Source organism: Gopherus evgoodei, chromosome 8, assembly GCF_007399415.2.
Source record: "Gopherus evgoodei ecotype Sinaloan lineage chromosome 8, rGopEvg1_v1.p, whole genome shotgun sequence".
NCBI lineage: Eukaryota > Metazoa > Chordata > Testudines > Testudinidae > Gopherus > Gopherus evgoodei.
The window spans coordinates 28,311,486-28,326,857 of NC_044329.1; the positions used below are offsets into that span (position 1 = coordinate 28,311,486).

The 15,372-nt window shown below is 40.7% G+C and overlaps 1 protein-coding gene across 1 annotated transcript in view; it reads left to right on the forward strand.

The window, feature by feature from the left end:
- The window catches only part of TENM2 (teneurin transmembrane protein 2), a 1,578,682-nt gene that overhangs the window by 465,738 nt on the left and 1,097,572 nt on the right, over positions 1-15,372 (forward strand). The window lies entirely within an intron of this gene.

The window sequence follows — 15,372 nt, forward strand, 5'->3', positions numbered from 1 at the left end:
CAGCAAGAACATGGAAGGCTTCAAACACCTCAGACTTCACTGGGAGAGAAAAATGCAGCACAGACACAAATATCAAATAGGAACTAATTAGATTGTGAAAGCTATGGTGTGGTTTTGCTTTGGTTTGTCTTCTGCTTTTGTTTACATTTTAATAAGGCAAAAAGGCACCCATGGTGTTTAGTCAGGGTAGACAAATGAAAATTTCCGGACTAGCAAATTTCTTCAAGCTCTGGTCCTGGACTAATGGTCTGGAAAAAAAAAATGATTTCAATACCTGGTGAACAACTCCTGGTGCAGATGGTCATTAGCTGTTCCCAATCCATCAAGATGTTTTAAAAAAATATTTCCGCATCACATAGGCCTAGGTAAATCATAGAACTGTTTGAAAATAAAAATATTAATAGGTTGCATTTAAAAATAAGTGGAAACTACCAGTAATTATGCAGCAATAATTTGGCAGACCTTCTATAGCAAACATGTTTGGTTTTAAATATGAGGTACAAAATAAACTAAAAAGATAAATGAACCACACAGTTGAATACACACTGTCCTTGTTCTTATGGCAGCTGCCTTCTCCCTCTCACCATCTTAAAGTCCAACCTTATGAAACATCTGGATGTAGAACACATGCTTTAATGAACATGTTCCAATATGACTGTATTTTCTTGGCTCCCTTTCCATTTTCCCACTATGATGTCCTTAAAGAAAATTTAGAATTGTTTTGAATCTAAGTACTTCATTAGAAATTGTTCTAATATAAAGGTATAAAAGTTAGGATGAAACCCTGTTTGTTCTTTTCATAATCTCTAAACATGCAGTATAGCATACGTTTTTATGCAGAAAGCACTCCTGGACTAAGTTCACAGTCTATCACAGCTGCCTTAACGTCCTTATGCACTGCAGTATTTCTTTGCATGGAAATGATAAATGAACATTTTTCTTTGCATTATATATATTTACAGAAAGTAAACTGTGCATGCATATCAGTGTACAGACCTATTGGCCACACTCTTACACTCAATGCACTAAATCTAGGGCTTCCCAAGGATTGCTCACTGCAGTTTAACACCACAAATAATGAAAGGTGACCAGGCATGAAAACTACTTCTTATCTTGCACCCTACTTTGCACAAACTAAGTGATATCTGCTAGGTTCTTCACTCTTCCTTCTTTCCTACAATAGGCACAAGATCAGATGCTTAGGCTGTAAACTCCTCAGAACAGGGACCATATCATCTTATGTATTTGTCAAACACCTCACATATTGAGGTCTGAATCCTGACTGGAGCCTTTTGGTGCTACCATAGTAAATAAAGCCAGTGCCTCGCTTTCTTTGCAGGTAATAGTAGTTTACAAAACATCTTTCTTCTTTAAAAAAAAATTGCAATAATAAGAAAATAAAAACCACAATGAATAAAATCAATGTTTTATATAAAGGCTAATATTGGAAGAGTTAATTAATTAAAGGTAAATGTACAGTAGAAATAATTTGTTCCGTTATTAATTTATTTGAAATGTTCATGGACTATGCAGTTTCAATCATTTATTAAAGACCAAAAGATTATATATTTCTCTCTTAAAGTATTAGGATACTATCCAGTACCATATAGTATTGATATTTGTGAATTTGTTCAGCCATTAGGAAAATAATTACTCCTATTCTGAAAATGTATACTGATTTTTAAAGATATCATCTGGGCAAGATTTTGAAATAATGTAGGTTCACAGATGGTGTGCCTAATTTCTGTATACAGTAACTCTGATAGAAAATGCAAATTGGGTAACCACACACAAAAATGACCTAAAATAAAATTGATTTTGTACACTCCATTCGGGTAAATGAACATGTACATTAGAGATGCAACTGTATAGCTTATTTGAAAAACTGATTCCTAGTTCTTTTTTCATCTTCTCTAAAGATATATTGCTCCTGCTATTCTATTATACTAGCTTGGCCTTAAATCACATTAAGAATGTCCTTCATTTAAAGTGATAAAGACGTTAGGCCAGATCATCGGTTGATGTGAATCAACATAGTCGCAGTGCTTTAATGCAGCTACATTGATTTATAGTAGGTGAGGCTCTGGCCTCTGATTTTTTACCATTCTTAATTTTTTCTAAATGTGAAAAATCTGTATATTAGCAAATAAACATTTTAATTTAGATTTTAATCCTGATTATTTTAACATCCTCTTGTCGTATATAAAATATGAAAGGTTTTTCAAGAAAGCTCTAGCCACCCCATGTCAATATCTATGAAGCAATTCATCATCATAATCCCTATAAAGAATATTATCTATTCCTACACCAAAGAAAACATGCCCATAATAGGAAAACCTCAGTCTATCCACTTAAATATCTCTTGCAATCTTTAGTCACTGTCTTGCTGTAAAGGGGTAACACACTTTTCAGTAGGCCTCAGGATAATAAACTCTATTTATTCTTCAGTAGATAGTGTCTCCACAGCAGAAGATGACATACTGCTTACTATTGAAGGCCACAATTTCACACATTTACCCTAAGAATAGGATGATAAACAAAGTTCAGTGTCTTCTGTAGTTTGAATCAAGATAGTGAGGGGTCTTCGACTAACTATAGTGAGACTCTTTGGAGCGGGGCCTTATGTTTCCATCACATTCTAGAGAACAGTAATGAAATGTTAAACTATGCTGATGAGCAGTAATGAAATGTTAGACCACGTTCATAGTGACATTATTGTTGCATAGGAACAGAACATGCTTGCTCTGACTGTGAAACGTTACAAAAGGGATCTCATAAAACTGGGCAACAAAATGGCAGATGAAATACAATGTTGATAAATGCAAAGTAATGCACATTGAAAAACATAATGTCAACTATCCATACAAAATTATGGGATTCTAAATTAATTGTTGCCATTCAAGAGAGAGATCTTGGAGTCATTGTAGATTGTTCTCTGAAAACATCTGCTCAGTGTGCAGCAGCAGTCAAAAAAGCTAACAACGTTAGAAACCATTAGGAAAGGGATAGATAATAAGAACAAAAATCTAACGCCATTATTATAAATACATGGTACACCCACACGTTGATGTGCAGTTTTGGTTGCCCCATCTCAAAAAAGATCTCTGTACCTTTTCCAGTTCTAACAGAAGGGCAACACAAATGTTTAGGGTTATTGAACAGCTTCCACATGACATTAAAAAGACTGAGACTGTTCAGCTTGTGAAAGAGACGACTAAGGGGAAATGTGATAGAGGTCTATAAAATTATGAATGATGTGGGAAGGTGAATAAGGAACTATTGCTAACCCCCACTTAACACAACAACCAGAGGACACCTGATGAAATGAACTGAAACAAACATAAGGAAGTACTTCTTCACACAACACATAGTCATCAATGTGCCATCATTGCCATGGGATGTTGTGAAGGCCAAAAGTATAACTGGATTAAAAAAATGAGAAATTTATGGAGGACAGGTGCATCAATGGCTATTAGCTAAAATGGTCAGGGATGCAACCCCGTCCTTTGGGTGTCCCTAAACCTCTGACTCCTAGAAGTCGTGGATGGATCACTTGATAAATTGCCCTGTTCTGTTCATTCCCTCTGAGGCAGCTGGCACCTGCCACTGTTGGAAGATGGGATACTGGGCTATATCGACTATTGGTCTGACCACTATGGCCATTCTTATGTTCCTATGTATCAGTACATGGAATTAATTCTCTAATTTTCCTAACCTGTTATGTTAATTCTTGCTCTGCTCTTATATTTACTAGAGCTGACTGAGCCCAGCAAAGTTCAAGGATTTGCAAACCTGTAACTATTTCTGGGTTCACAAAATTAGCACATTTTTCAATTTTAATTTAAACCTATTCTACCTCCACCCCACAAAGGGTAGTAAATTAGAAAAAAAACAAAAGAAATTGTTTTCTAGCTATAGGAAAATTTGTATTAATGTCTTAGTTAAGAACAGAAAAACATCACCTCAAAAACTAAACTGTTTCCCTGAATATTATGTACTTCTATTTTTGCTTTCTTCCTCCTCACTCCAGTCATTTCCAACCCCCTCCTTCCCCCCTGCGCGAGCACACACACACACGCTTCATTCTCTGCATTTTCATGACTCTTCCATTGGATGATTTCTATCTGCTTCTTTTTTACATTCTCACTTCCAAGCAGAACGCTAACTTTTTAATGTTGTTGGGGTTTTTTTTGTCAGTTTTTAAACCTCATGATGTTTGAGTGGGTTTCAGTATTAGGCAAAAAATGTTCACCCACTGTATCCTTTACACTTTGCTAGCTTCCCTCCCTTCATCTCATTCTACATGTATTATTCTAGAGAATATTTCCACTGGATGAAACTCCTGGCAATTAAACTGACTTTTCAGCGAGGTCATGCATTAGAACTGATCTTTGTGCTGCCATTTATTTCTGCTGATATCCAAGACTGTAGGTAACTCATTTATTCATGCTACTGCAAAAGAATATTTTATCTGTAGTACTGCTTAACCCACACCAGTGATGCTTCATCACAGCTGAAAGAAAATAAATTTTGGATGCCAGAAACAAGCATTCATTTTCCCCCTAGTTCAATTTAGAAAGCCCCTAGTTCCCTCACAATAACCAAAATATCATGTATTCTTCTTTTACTGTTATCATTTTTCCTCTTGGTACAAAAAAAGGCAGAGTGTGTAGGTAAAACTATATACTTTTTTCTATTTTATGGTTACAGGATGGGATCTATAAAGGGACTTCAATCTTGCAATGCTGAGTCCCACCACACCTAACTTTTAGGTGCCTAGAAAATAACAAGAAACTGCAATCCACAAAGTCTGATTTAGGCACCTACATTCCCTATTGCAATGAATGGGAAGAGATAGGTGCCTTGAAATGAGATCCACAAAAGCTAGCATGCTAGATGGCTCCCCTCCTAAGCTAGCCAATAGTAAATGTTGACCAGAGAAGGTAAGGTGCTAAGCCCTACCACCCTCTTGAATATAGGCACTTCCCTATAGCTCAATCTCTGCTTAACAATCCACGGGAACCATGAAGTCAGATGCCTAAGGCACTTCTTGTGGGAATGAGTTAGGAGCCTGCCTTGCTCCATGCAAAACAGGACCGGGAGTTTGTTCCCACCTTATAACGTCTAGCCATGTGGCTAGAGCCCTCACATGAAATGTGGACTACGCCAGAGACTAAGGGAGCCCAGTCACAATTCAGAGAAAGTGAATTTGGTATTTCCCTCTTGAGGGACACCAAGGACACCCACTTTTAGACTCACAGTTCCTCAGCCCTCCCCTCTCTTGGCAAAGACCTGTCTCTTTCCCTTCTGACCAGAGTTCTTCCATGCTGCATGGTTCCCTGCCTGTACTGTAAGTTCCTCTAGGACAGGGGTCAGCAACCTTTCAGAAGTGGTGTGCCGAGTTGTCAAGGTTCCTTCCCCACTCTGAACTTTAGGGTACAGATGTGGGGACCTGCATGGACACTTCTAAGCTTAATTACCAGTTTAGATCTGGTATCTCTGCCACCATTCAGATTCCTCCATCTGGAACACCCCCTTTCCTCCCCAAACCTTCCCCTTCCTGGGTAGCCTTGAGAGACTTTTTCACCAAGTTTCTGGTGAACACCGATCCAACCCCTTGGATCTTAACACAAGGAGAATTTAACCATCCCCCCTCCTTTCCCCCACCAATTCCTGGTGAGTCCAGATCCAATCCCCTTGGATCTAAAAACAAGGAAAAAACAATCAGGTGTTAAGAAAAAGGCTTTTAATTAAAGAAAAGAAAGGTAAAAGAAAACCCTCTGGGAGAGATTACCATACCAGCTACTCTCACAGACAACAGATTCAAAACACAGAGGATGTTCCCCTGGGCAAAAACTTGAATACACACAAGAATACCCAAATACCCAATTTTGATAATTCCCTTAATGGTACCAAGACAAGCTACAAAGAAAATAAACATAAACCTATTTATCCCTTTCTAAAACTTACTACTCTGATAAGAGGCTGGTTCCTTGATCTTTTTCACTCCGGCTGAAACTGAGACTCTAAACAAAGAAAAACTTCCCTCCTTCCTTTTGAAACATCTTGTTCCCCCATTGGTTCCTCTGGTGTCAGCTAGGCTAAGTGAACTTCTTAACCCTTCACAGGTAAAAGAGGCATTAACCCTTAACTTTCTGTTTATGACACAAGTCTTCATTTATTCACTCTAATTTAAGGTTTCGCATGCCAGTATACATTTTAACCTTTTTAGAAGGGCTCTTTCTATGTCAATAATATATAACTAAACTATTGTTGTATGTAAGGTAAATAAGGTTTTAAAAATATTTAAGAAGCTTAATTTTAAAATTAAATTAAAATGCAGAGTCCCCTGGACCGGTGGCCAAGACCCGGGCAGTGTGAGTGCCACTGAAAATCAGCTCGCATGCCGTCTTTGGCATGCGTGCCATACGTTTCCTACCCCTGCCCTAGCATGTCAATCCACCTATGCAGGACTGTTTTGCCTGCTCCCCAGAAGCTGTAAACTTAACTACCCACAGCGATAAGGTACCACACAGCTTTTCCTAAGCAAGCACATTTATTCTTGAGGTGAGAAAAGCACAAGAGAATCTAGCTGCATGCTAATAAGCTTGCCAGAGATCACTCCAAGTCTAGCAAGTCCTGTGGTAGGAATCAGTCCTTCCAACCTCACCAACGGGTTTTTCTGTGGTTACAACTTTGTGCCACCTTTTTTTTTTAAGTGCAAGGGCCCCCAGATTCTATATGTGGATCCAGCAGAGGAGGAGATAGACCCAGACAGATGCTGTTTGAAGCATGGCTATTTGCTGGGGCAGGATCTTTATTATTGAGCAGCAAAACTGAAACCAACACAAAAGAGAGGCTTTGCACTGTGGAGGTGGGAGTGCTCAAACATTTCAAGAGATGGTACATCACACTGTGAATAAATCAGCCTGTCCTATGTACAGCTGGGGTCTTTGCCTACTCCCGCAATCTCTAGATCAATTTGTTGGCAATGGTTTTCTTTTCAGGTCATAGCTTCAAAAGGTTGGGTCTGGAGGTAGGAATTTGCATTTCCCTCCTCCCAAGTGTTTCCCAGGAAACCCACTCAACTAAAATTCCATTATTGTCTGGCACATTGTTAAAATAAGTCATCTGATGTTCATAACACTTCCCAAGGGCTTATATTAGTAATGTCTCTCTTTTTCTCCCCGCCACCTAAAGACATTACAAACAATCCCACCATACATACACATTTGCATTTTTAATATAATTAAATCCTAGGATATCTAAACCTAATTCAATAAGATTTTATCTTAATGCAATAAAGTTTGTCTAGGTTTATTCATGAAATTGCCATATCTGTCACAAGATCAATATCAGAATATTCCATAGTTCAGAGATTAAGCACTGTCTCTAATGTGGGAAACCCTGTTCAAATCCTTTTTCCTTCAGTGGCAGAGACGGGGAAATTGAATCTGGGTCTCCCCTTTCCCATTTCCCTACCTCTACCTCAGTTAAGTGTACTAACCGTTGGGACAAAAGTTTTACAAGGTGGATACTGTGGCATCACCACCATCTCCTGCTTCTCCAGCCTGAATGGGACTCAAGCTAGTAAGTGGCTTCAGGGTACATGCAGCCTGTTTACCCCTCCACCCCATCTCGATTTTTTACACTTGCTGTCTGGTCACCCTAGCAGTACCTCAGAAACTCCAATTCAAAATTGTGAAATTTCACTATGTCACACCCCTCCTTCAGGTTTTAGGAATTTTTGTGTGCATGGCTTGCTAAGGGTGCTGTTTATTAGGAGCAGATCCCATTAGATCACAGAAGCCCTTCTCAATGCTGGCTATATTCTCCTCTCGACCTGCCAGGAGACCAAAGACTTATCTGAGAGACAACAATAATGTACTTTGAAATTCATTTGGCAACCTTCTTCATTAGAATATCTTTGAAGTGTTCTTGGTCAGCACAATCCTGTGGAAGAAAAAGGCTTTGGATCTGTAAATCGGTAGTTTTAAAATATGTAGAAAGAACACTAAGTAGGTGTTGTGCTTTGCATTAAAGTGTCATTAGGGATGACTATGTCCACCAAATTTGCTGTTTTAAATTGCTCCTGAATACAGCTATTTTACCCCTCTCCAGCAGATGGGAGAGGGATGACATAACTTTTGCTGTGGCAATATGTACCTGTTTCAACTTATCACTTGTCAGTAAAAGGCTTCCAGCTAGTATACAAACTTTCTCTAACAAACTATTTCTATTTTGTCCCCTTCTCCTTCTTTCCATAACTGCACAGTTGTTGATGGCCTTGAATTGTTCAGAGCTGTTCAAGCATAGAGAAAGGAGCTTTCTACCTGCTCGGAACTTCCCATCTGAGCTGTTTCAAAGGCAGGCTATAATTCTCACAAGGTATGATCAGTTGGCTGTGAAACAGAAAACAAAAAAGGCTGAGGGAGCTAAAGACTAGGTGAAAATATCAGCATGGCTTCAGCATTTTTCTTCCATTCGTTTGCTTGACAAATCACAATCAGCTTCAGACAATATGTAAAACTTGGCACACGGACAAATTACCTGTCTCTGTGTCATGCACGCATGATATTTGCTGAACTATCAGAAGTGATAATCCCAGTGTTAGAACATTCCCTTCCCTTCTCCTCCTGCCTCTCCTGGAAGTTAGCTACATGCTGAGCAGATATTTCTCCAACACTACTGTGTGGTTATTTTTCAGGTTTCTTAGAACAGATATTTCTATGTGTACTTCTGATTTCCTTGCACTACTATACTGAGGATGTATTTCCTGCTGTGGAAAAAAGACATAACAATTGTGCCACCAATGATATACCAAGATATATCAAATGTTACCAATTAATTAAAATAATCCTCTTTTTTTACGTTACAGCTTTTGAGAAGCAATATGTAATTGCAATAAGTCTTCTCTTTATTCTGAAAATTTTAAGTCATTTGTTAGACTAAATCACCTTTCATGAGACTCAGTTGTAAGGCCAGAAGTGACTTCCTACATAACGTATCAGAGGGGTAGCCGTGTTAGTCTGGATCTGTAAAAGCAGCAAAGAATCCTGTGGCACCTTATAGACTAACAGACGTTTTGGAGCATGAGCTTTCGTGGGTGAATACCCACTTCGTCAGATGCATGTAGTGCACTACATGCATCTGACGAAGTGGGTATTCACCCACGAAAGCTCATGCTCCAAAACGTCTGTTAGTCTATAAGGTGCCACAGGATTCTTTGCTGTTCCTACATAACATAGGCCAAAGGATCTCCCCCAGCAATCTCCTTTACAAACTCATAATTTCTCTTGGAGATACAGCATATTTTTGAGAGAGAGATCCAGGCTTGATTTTAAAGACGTCAAAAGATGGAAACTCCACCACCTCCATAGGTAAATTGTTCCAACAGTTGGTTAATTGCACTGTTGGAAAAAAACCCAAACACCCTAATCTCTTGTCCTAAATCTGTTTAGTTTAAGCCACTGGATCTCGTTATTCCATTTTGTTAATAAAAGAGCCATCTGTGACTGTCATGGAGCTCTTATGGTTATCCAGACGTTAATACATAAGTAATAATTGCATGAATACTGTCAGTGACCTGGTCAGCAAGGTAAAGTTGCTGTATATCTATGGAGGGTTATTAACATTTCCTGTATGAATGTATTGCTCTAACTTAATTGGTAGAGCCCTGCAATGCAACCTGAACCTGATGGGACTTGACTATAGGTGTTTGGGTCCAGGTTGGGTCAGAAAACAATCACACCCATTCAGGTTGGGTCAGCTCTCCTCCTGCTTGCCCACCTCACTGCACTGTGCATTGCAGAGTGATTGTGCCGATGAGTTACAGCGCTTCTCATTCCATAGGGAACATACAACCGAGTAGAGGGCGGTGGATGGCAAAAGTAGGGCGCACAGCCACTACTGCACTGATCCCATGGGAAAGAAAACAGTGGTGGTGTTGACTCAGGCTCATGGCAAGGGTCAAATTGGAAAATGATTGACCTTCTCAGGTTGGGTTGAGTGTGTTTGGGCCTGGGTTGGGCTTAAAACATAGGTCTGAGCTGGCCACTATGGGTCTGTAAGAAGAGCAAAGGGGAAAGCTACACAGTTGTTTTAGCTAAGTAAACCCAAGCACACATTTGGAAAGACAGTGGAGAAAGCTGATAGCTTCAAGGATCCTGGCTCCAGTCAGCTGCAAAACTTGTTTTTGCCAGGCTTGGCAGCTAGAGATCAGAGTTTAAAAAGCCTTGCAGAGGAGGAGAAGTAGGTTGAGGAGAGGGGGTCCACTTAGCAGCACTGCGTCATAACAGATAGTTAAGGGTTATGTCTCTCTTACCTGTAAAGGGTTAACAAGCTCAGTGAACCTGGCTGACACCTGACCAAAGGACCAATCGGGGACAAGATACTTTCAAATCTTGGTGGAGGGAAGTCTTTGTTTGTGCTGTTTGTTTTGTTCTTTGTTTGCTCTTGGGGACTAAGAGGACCAGACGTGCACCAGATCTGTCTCCATTCTTTCTAAAACAGTCTCTCAGTTCATAATAGTAAGTACTAGCTAGAAAAGGCGGATTAGTTTTATGTTTGTTTCCTTAATTTGAAAATGTGTATTTTGCTGGATGTATTTTACCTCTGTTTGCTGTAACTTGTATCTTAGGCTAGCGGGAGAAAGTCCCTCTAGTCTGTATAAGCTGAAGACCCTGTAAACATTTTCCATCTTGATTTTACAGAGATCATTTTATTTTTTCTTTCTTTAATTAAAAGCTTTCCTTTTTAAGAACCTGATTGATTTTTTCCCTTGTGTAAGACCCAAGGGGATTGGGTCTGAACTCACCAGGAGTGGTGGGGGGGAAAAGGGAGGGGGGAAAGTTAATTCCTCTCTGTTTAAGATTCAAGGAGTTTGGATCACAGTGATCTCTCAGGGTAACCCAGGGAGGGGAAAATCTGGGAGGGGAAAGGAGGGGGAATGGTTTATTTCTCTTTGTTTTAAGACCCAAGGGTTGGGTCTTGGGCTCCCCAGGGAAGGTTTTGGGGGACAGGGTGTGTACCAGACACTGGAATTTCTGGTTGGTGGCAGCGCTATCAGATCTAAGCTAGGAATTAAGCGTAGAAGGGTACATGCAGGTCCCCACTTTTTGGACGCTAAAGTTCAAAGTGGAAATAATACCTTGACAGGGGGTCACTTAGCAGCACTGCCTAGGAATATGGGTTGAGAGAGAGAGAGAATGTGCGGAGAGAGCATAAGATATTTGGCCTTCCCAGGTCCAGGCAATAGCCTTAAGAGAAACCTGGATATGAATACAGTTTTATTGTTTTTTAAGATACATTTTTGCTTAAAAGCTTTTGTTGTGTATATAAATATATTGCTTTAAGGAGGCTGTATGGTCAGTACCCCAGAGGGGTACGGCAACACTTATCAGTGCCCCAGCGGGAACAGAATTTCAGGGTCTGAATATAAGTCTAAGCTGCCAAAGTAAATCATGGTTTATACATGCAAGACTTCAACTCTGGTCCCAATCTGAGTGCAAAAAGTGCATGGTTTCCATCCTGAGAAAGGTGCTGGCTCTAAGTTGGAGACTTGAATAGGTGTGCTTGCAGAGACCAGAGGATTTAGAGGTGCAGTTTGCCTTATCGATGAACACTATTACCAGAAATCTCTCCCCCATGTAGGTACTTGTAACCATGATCAAGTCACCTCTTAACTTTCTCTTGGATCAGTGGTTCCCAAATTTATTCCACTGCTTGTGCAGGGAAAGCCGCTGCGGGCCGGGTCAGTTTGTTTACCTGCCGCATCATCGCAGGTTCGGCCAATCACGGGTCCCAGTGGTCGCCGTTCGCTGCTCCAGCCAATGACAGCTGCTGGAAGCGGCGGCCAGCACATCCCTCAGCCTGCGCTGCTTCCAGTAGCTCCCATTGGCCTGGAGCAGCGAACTGCGGCCACTGGGAGCCGTGATTGGCCGAACCTGCGGATGCGGCAGGTAAACAAACTAGCCTGGCCCACCAGGGGCTTTCCCTGCACAAGCAGCGGAACAAGTTTGGGACCACTGCCTTAGATAAAATAATAGAATTTCTAAAGTGTCTCACTTTTAAGGCATATTTTCCAGACCTTGAATAAGTCTTGGGGCCATTTTCTGAACACTTTTTTCCAATTTTTCAACATTTTTTTGAAGAGGGGACAAAAGAACTGGACATTGCATTCACCCTCTTATGTACAGCATCCCAGGTGGGAGCATAGGTTCAGTTGGATGTTATCTGTCATGACCCCTAAATCCTTTCAGAGTGGCTGCATTCCAGGATACAGCCCCCATCTTGGATGTCATACATTTTTGTTCCCAAATATATGACCTTGTTTTTGGCTATATTAAAATGTGTATTGTTCAAATGAGGCCGCCTTACCAAGTGATGTAGGACTGTCTGTTTTAACTGACCTGTCCCCATCATTTACCACTCCACTGAATTTTGTTGTTTTGTCTTCTTCAATTTTAGTCAGTAATTGTACATGTTCTTCCAGATGCTTGATAAGATACTGAATAGCATTGGGCCAAGAACAGATCACTGCATAACCCCACTTAGAAACACCCCTATTGGATAAGGATCCACTATTCACAAATACCTTTTTGAGATCTATCATTAACTAGTTTAAAACCATTTAATATGGGGGCTAGTTCTATTCTGTATAATGCTAGCTTTAATGAGAATGTCATGCAGCATTGTCAAATGCCTTACAGAATCTAATGTATGCAGAGTAGTTGTAGCTGTGTCAATCCCAGAATATTAGAGAAAAAGTGGGTGAGATATTATCTTTTATTGGACCAACTTCTGTTGGTGAGAATCCAAGTATGTATATCACATTATTACCTTTTCAAACAAACTTTTTATGTCATCAAACATTGCATCATGTTTGTCTGAAAAGAGTAGGCCTATTTTGTATAAATCTATCAATTTAGGCTACATTTCCTGTTTGGGACAACTTGCCCCTTAAAAGCAATTCACTTTTGAATACATCTTTACTATTCATTTTTGCAGTTTACAATTGGTCTCTGGGCATAAAAATTCTTTCACAGACATCTATCTTGAAATGGTATGGGAGAGGTTTTGTGTGCTTCACCCTTATATGTAGTCTTAGTCCTTCTGCAGGTGGACTGCTTATAAATTTAGCAAACTCTACTAACACACTTCTCAATTAACCTGGAAGAGCTGAGAGATACTTCCCTGCTGATTTCTGGATTGCCCCTTAAAACTCCTGTTCTTTGCTGACAATTAGAAAACTATAGTCACAGTCAGAAAATTAACTCTATTGTAGTTTGTCTCCAACGAGACATTGACAGCATGCTTCTCTGCCTCCGCTGATGCACCATACATTGGTTTGCTTTGCTCCTCCACATAGACTTTCTATTTATGGAATATAGAATTGAGACAGTTATGTTTTAGCAGTACCATTACAAGAAGCCCTGCTGCTGTGGATTATGTGTCTCTATGGTTCTTTACTGCTTTTTACATATCCTGATTAATTTAAGTTCCTACTTTTTGGCTTTGCCAAGTAACTGGAAGGATCTTATAAAACTCCCATCAAGTGCTGTTTAGCAGCCTGCTGCTCTTTTCTTTCTCGAACTTCTGGTTTGCTTTGCTATGGCTTTTTACTCTTGGTTCCAGGTTTGTGTCGGAAAAGAGGAAAATCTGAGGTTTGTCACATAATACTCAACACTTACATCTTCAAGGTGCTTTACAATAATGAATAAATACACCAGCTTGACCTGCCTTTGAGGCAACTTAATTGTAGTGGCATGAAGGAAAACAAGGGTCAAGGCTAATGTGGGCCATTAAACATGTGTCTATTATGGAAGTTAAGGCTCTGTGTTGTATTGCTCAAGTCTGCTACCTATTTCCAAGGGCCTGGAGGGTAACTCAGTGAAAGTTCTGTAACTCCTAACTATATGGAGAAAACACTTCTCCGCCAATCTCGCCTTCTCAGGGCTTATCCTTGTGTACAGCGATGCAGCTCGCTGCTGTTCTGCTTTAGTGAAGATGCTATTACACCAACAGGAGAGCATCTCCTGTTAGTGTAGTTAATCTAGCTCCCTGAGAGGCGGTAACTAGGTCGATGGGAGAAACTCTCCAGTCAACATAGCACTGGGGGGTTAGTCAGTATAACTATGGGCATGGCTACACTTGCAGACGTAGAGCGCTGTGAGTTAAACCAGCCCTCGGAGACTGCAGTAGGGAAAGCGCTGCAGTGTGTCCACACTGTGAGATTCAAGCACACTGGCATGGCCATGTTAGCAGCTCTTGCAACAGCCACGGAAAGCAGTGCATTGTGGTAGCTATCCCAGCATGCAAGTGGCTGCAACATGCTTTTCAAATGGGGGGGCAAGTGGAGTATGACAGGGAGTGTGCTGTATGTGAGGGGGAGAGAGAGAGTGGGTGTTTGGGGGGCTGAGAGCATGTCAGCATGCTGTCTTGTAAGTTCAGACCGCAGCAGACCACCTGTCTCTCCCCTCGCCTCTCTTTTTCTCTCTCACACACAGCATTCCACAGTAATGGTTTGATTTGTCCCTGAGCAGATAAGCATGCCGGCTGTCAGAAATGGAGCTTTGAAAGGGCATATGTGCATTCCTGCCGCGATTCCAAAACAATAAGAGTGGCCACTTGACTTAAGGGGATTATGGGATGTTTCCTGAGGCCAATCAGAGCACAATAATGCAACACCTTGTTCATACTGATGCCAGGTTTTTCGCCGAGGGGTACCATGGATTATGCTTCTCATGGAGGTGGATTACCAGGAGTGCTCCAGCTGCAGAGTCCAGGCACTCTAAATGCCTGGCCAGTGTGGATGGGTTGTGAGTTAGGGCACCCAGGGTTGCTTTAATGTGCTCTAACTTGCAAGTATAGCCAAGCCCTGTGTTGCTCAGGTGTGTGGATTTTTCACACCCCTGAGAAATGTAGTTATACCACTATATGTCTTAAGTGTAAACCTGGCTTAAGTCTTCAGCTAGAGGAGACTCAGTCTGTGACCTCAGCTTCCCTTTTGTACCTTAAAGCTGCACTATTTCTAACACAGAAATATGATTACACAGACTATGCAATGTTTGAAACCTAAGGCTGAGCCTGAGTTGTGCATCCCTGACACAGGGATATGAGGGGGCTGGGGACATGTGCCTGGACTAGTGACAAGCACTGTGAAAAAATTCCTTTACTAACCTCATTAATCAAACACAAACCATTTGAAGGGAAATGCCTCCTCCTTTATGGCCATTCTCTATCATTAAAGTTTACACTACGGAATCAGTGTCACTGCACCCAAATTCTATTAGTGTATCCAAATGGGTTCCTTTGACTTCACAAGGGGGAGCTTGTGCTTTTGAATACCATACATTGCTTTGGTCTAGTATC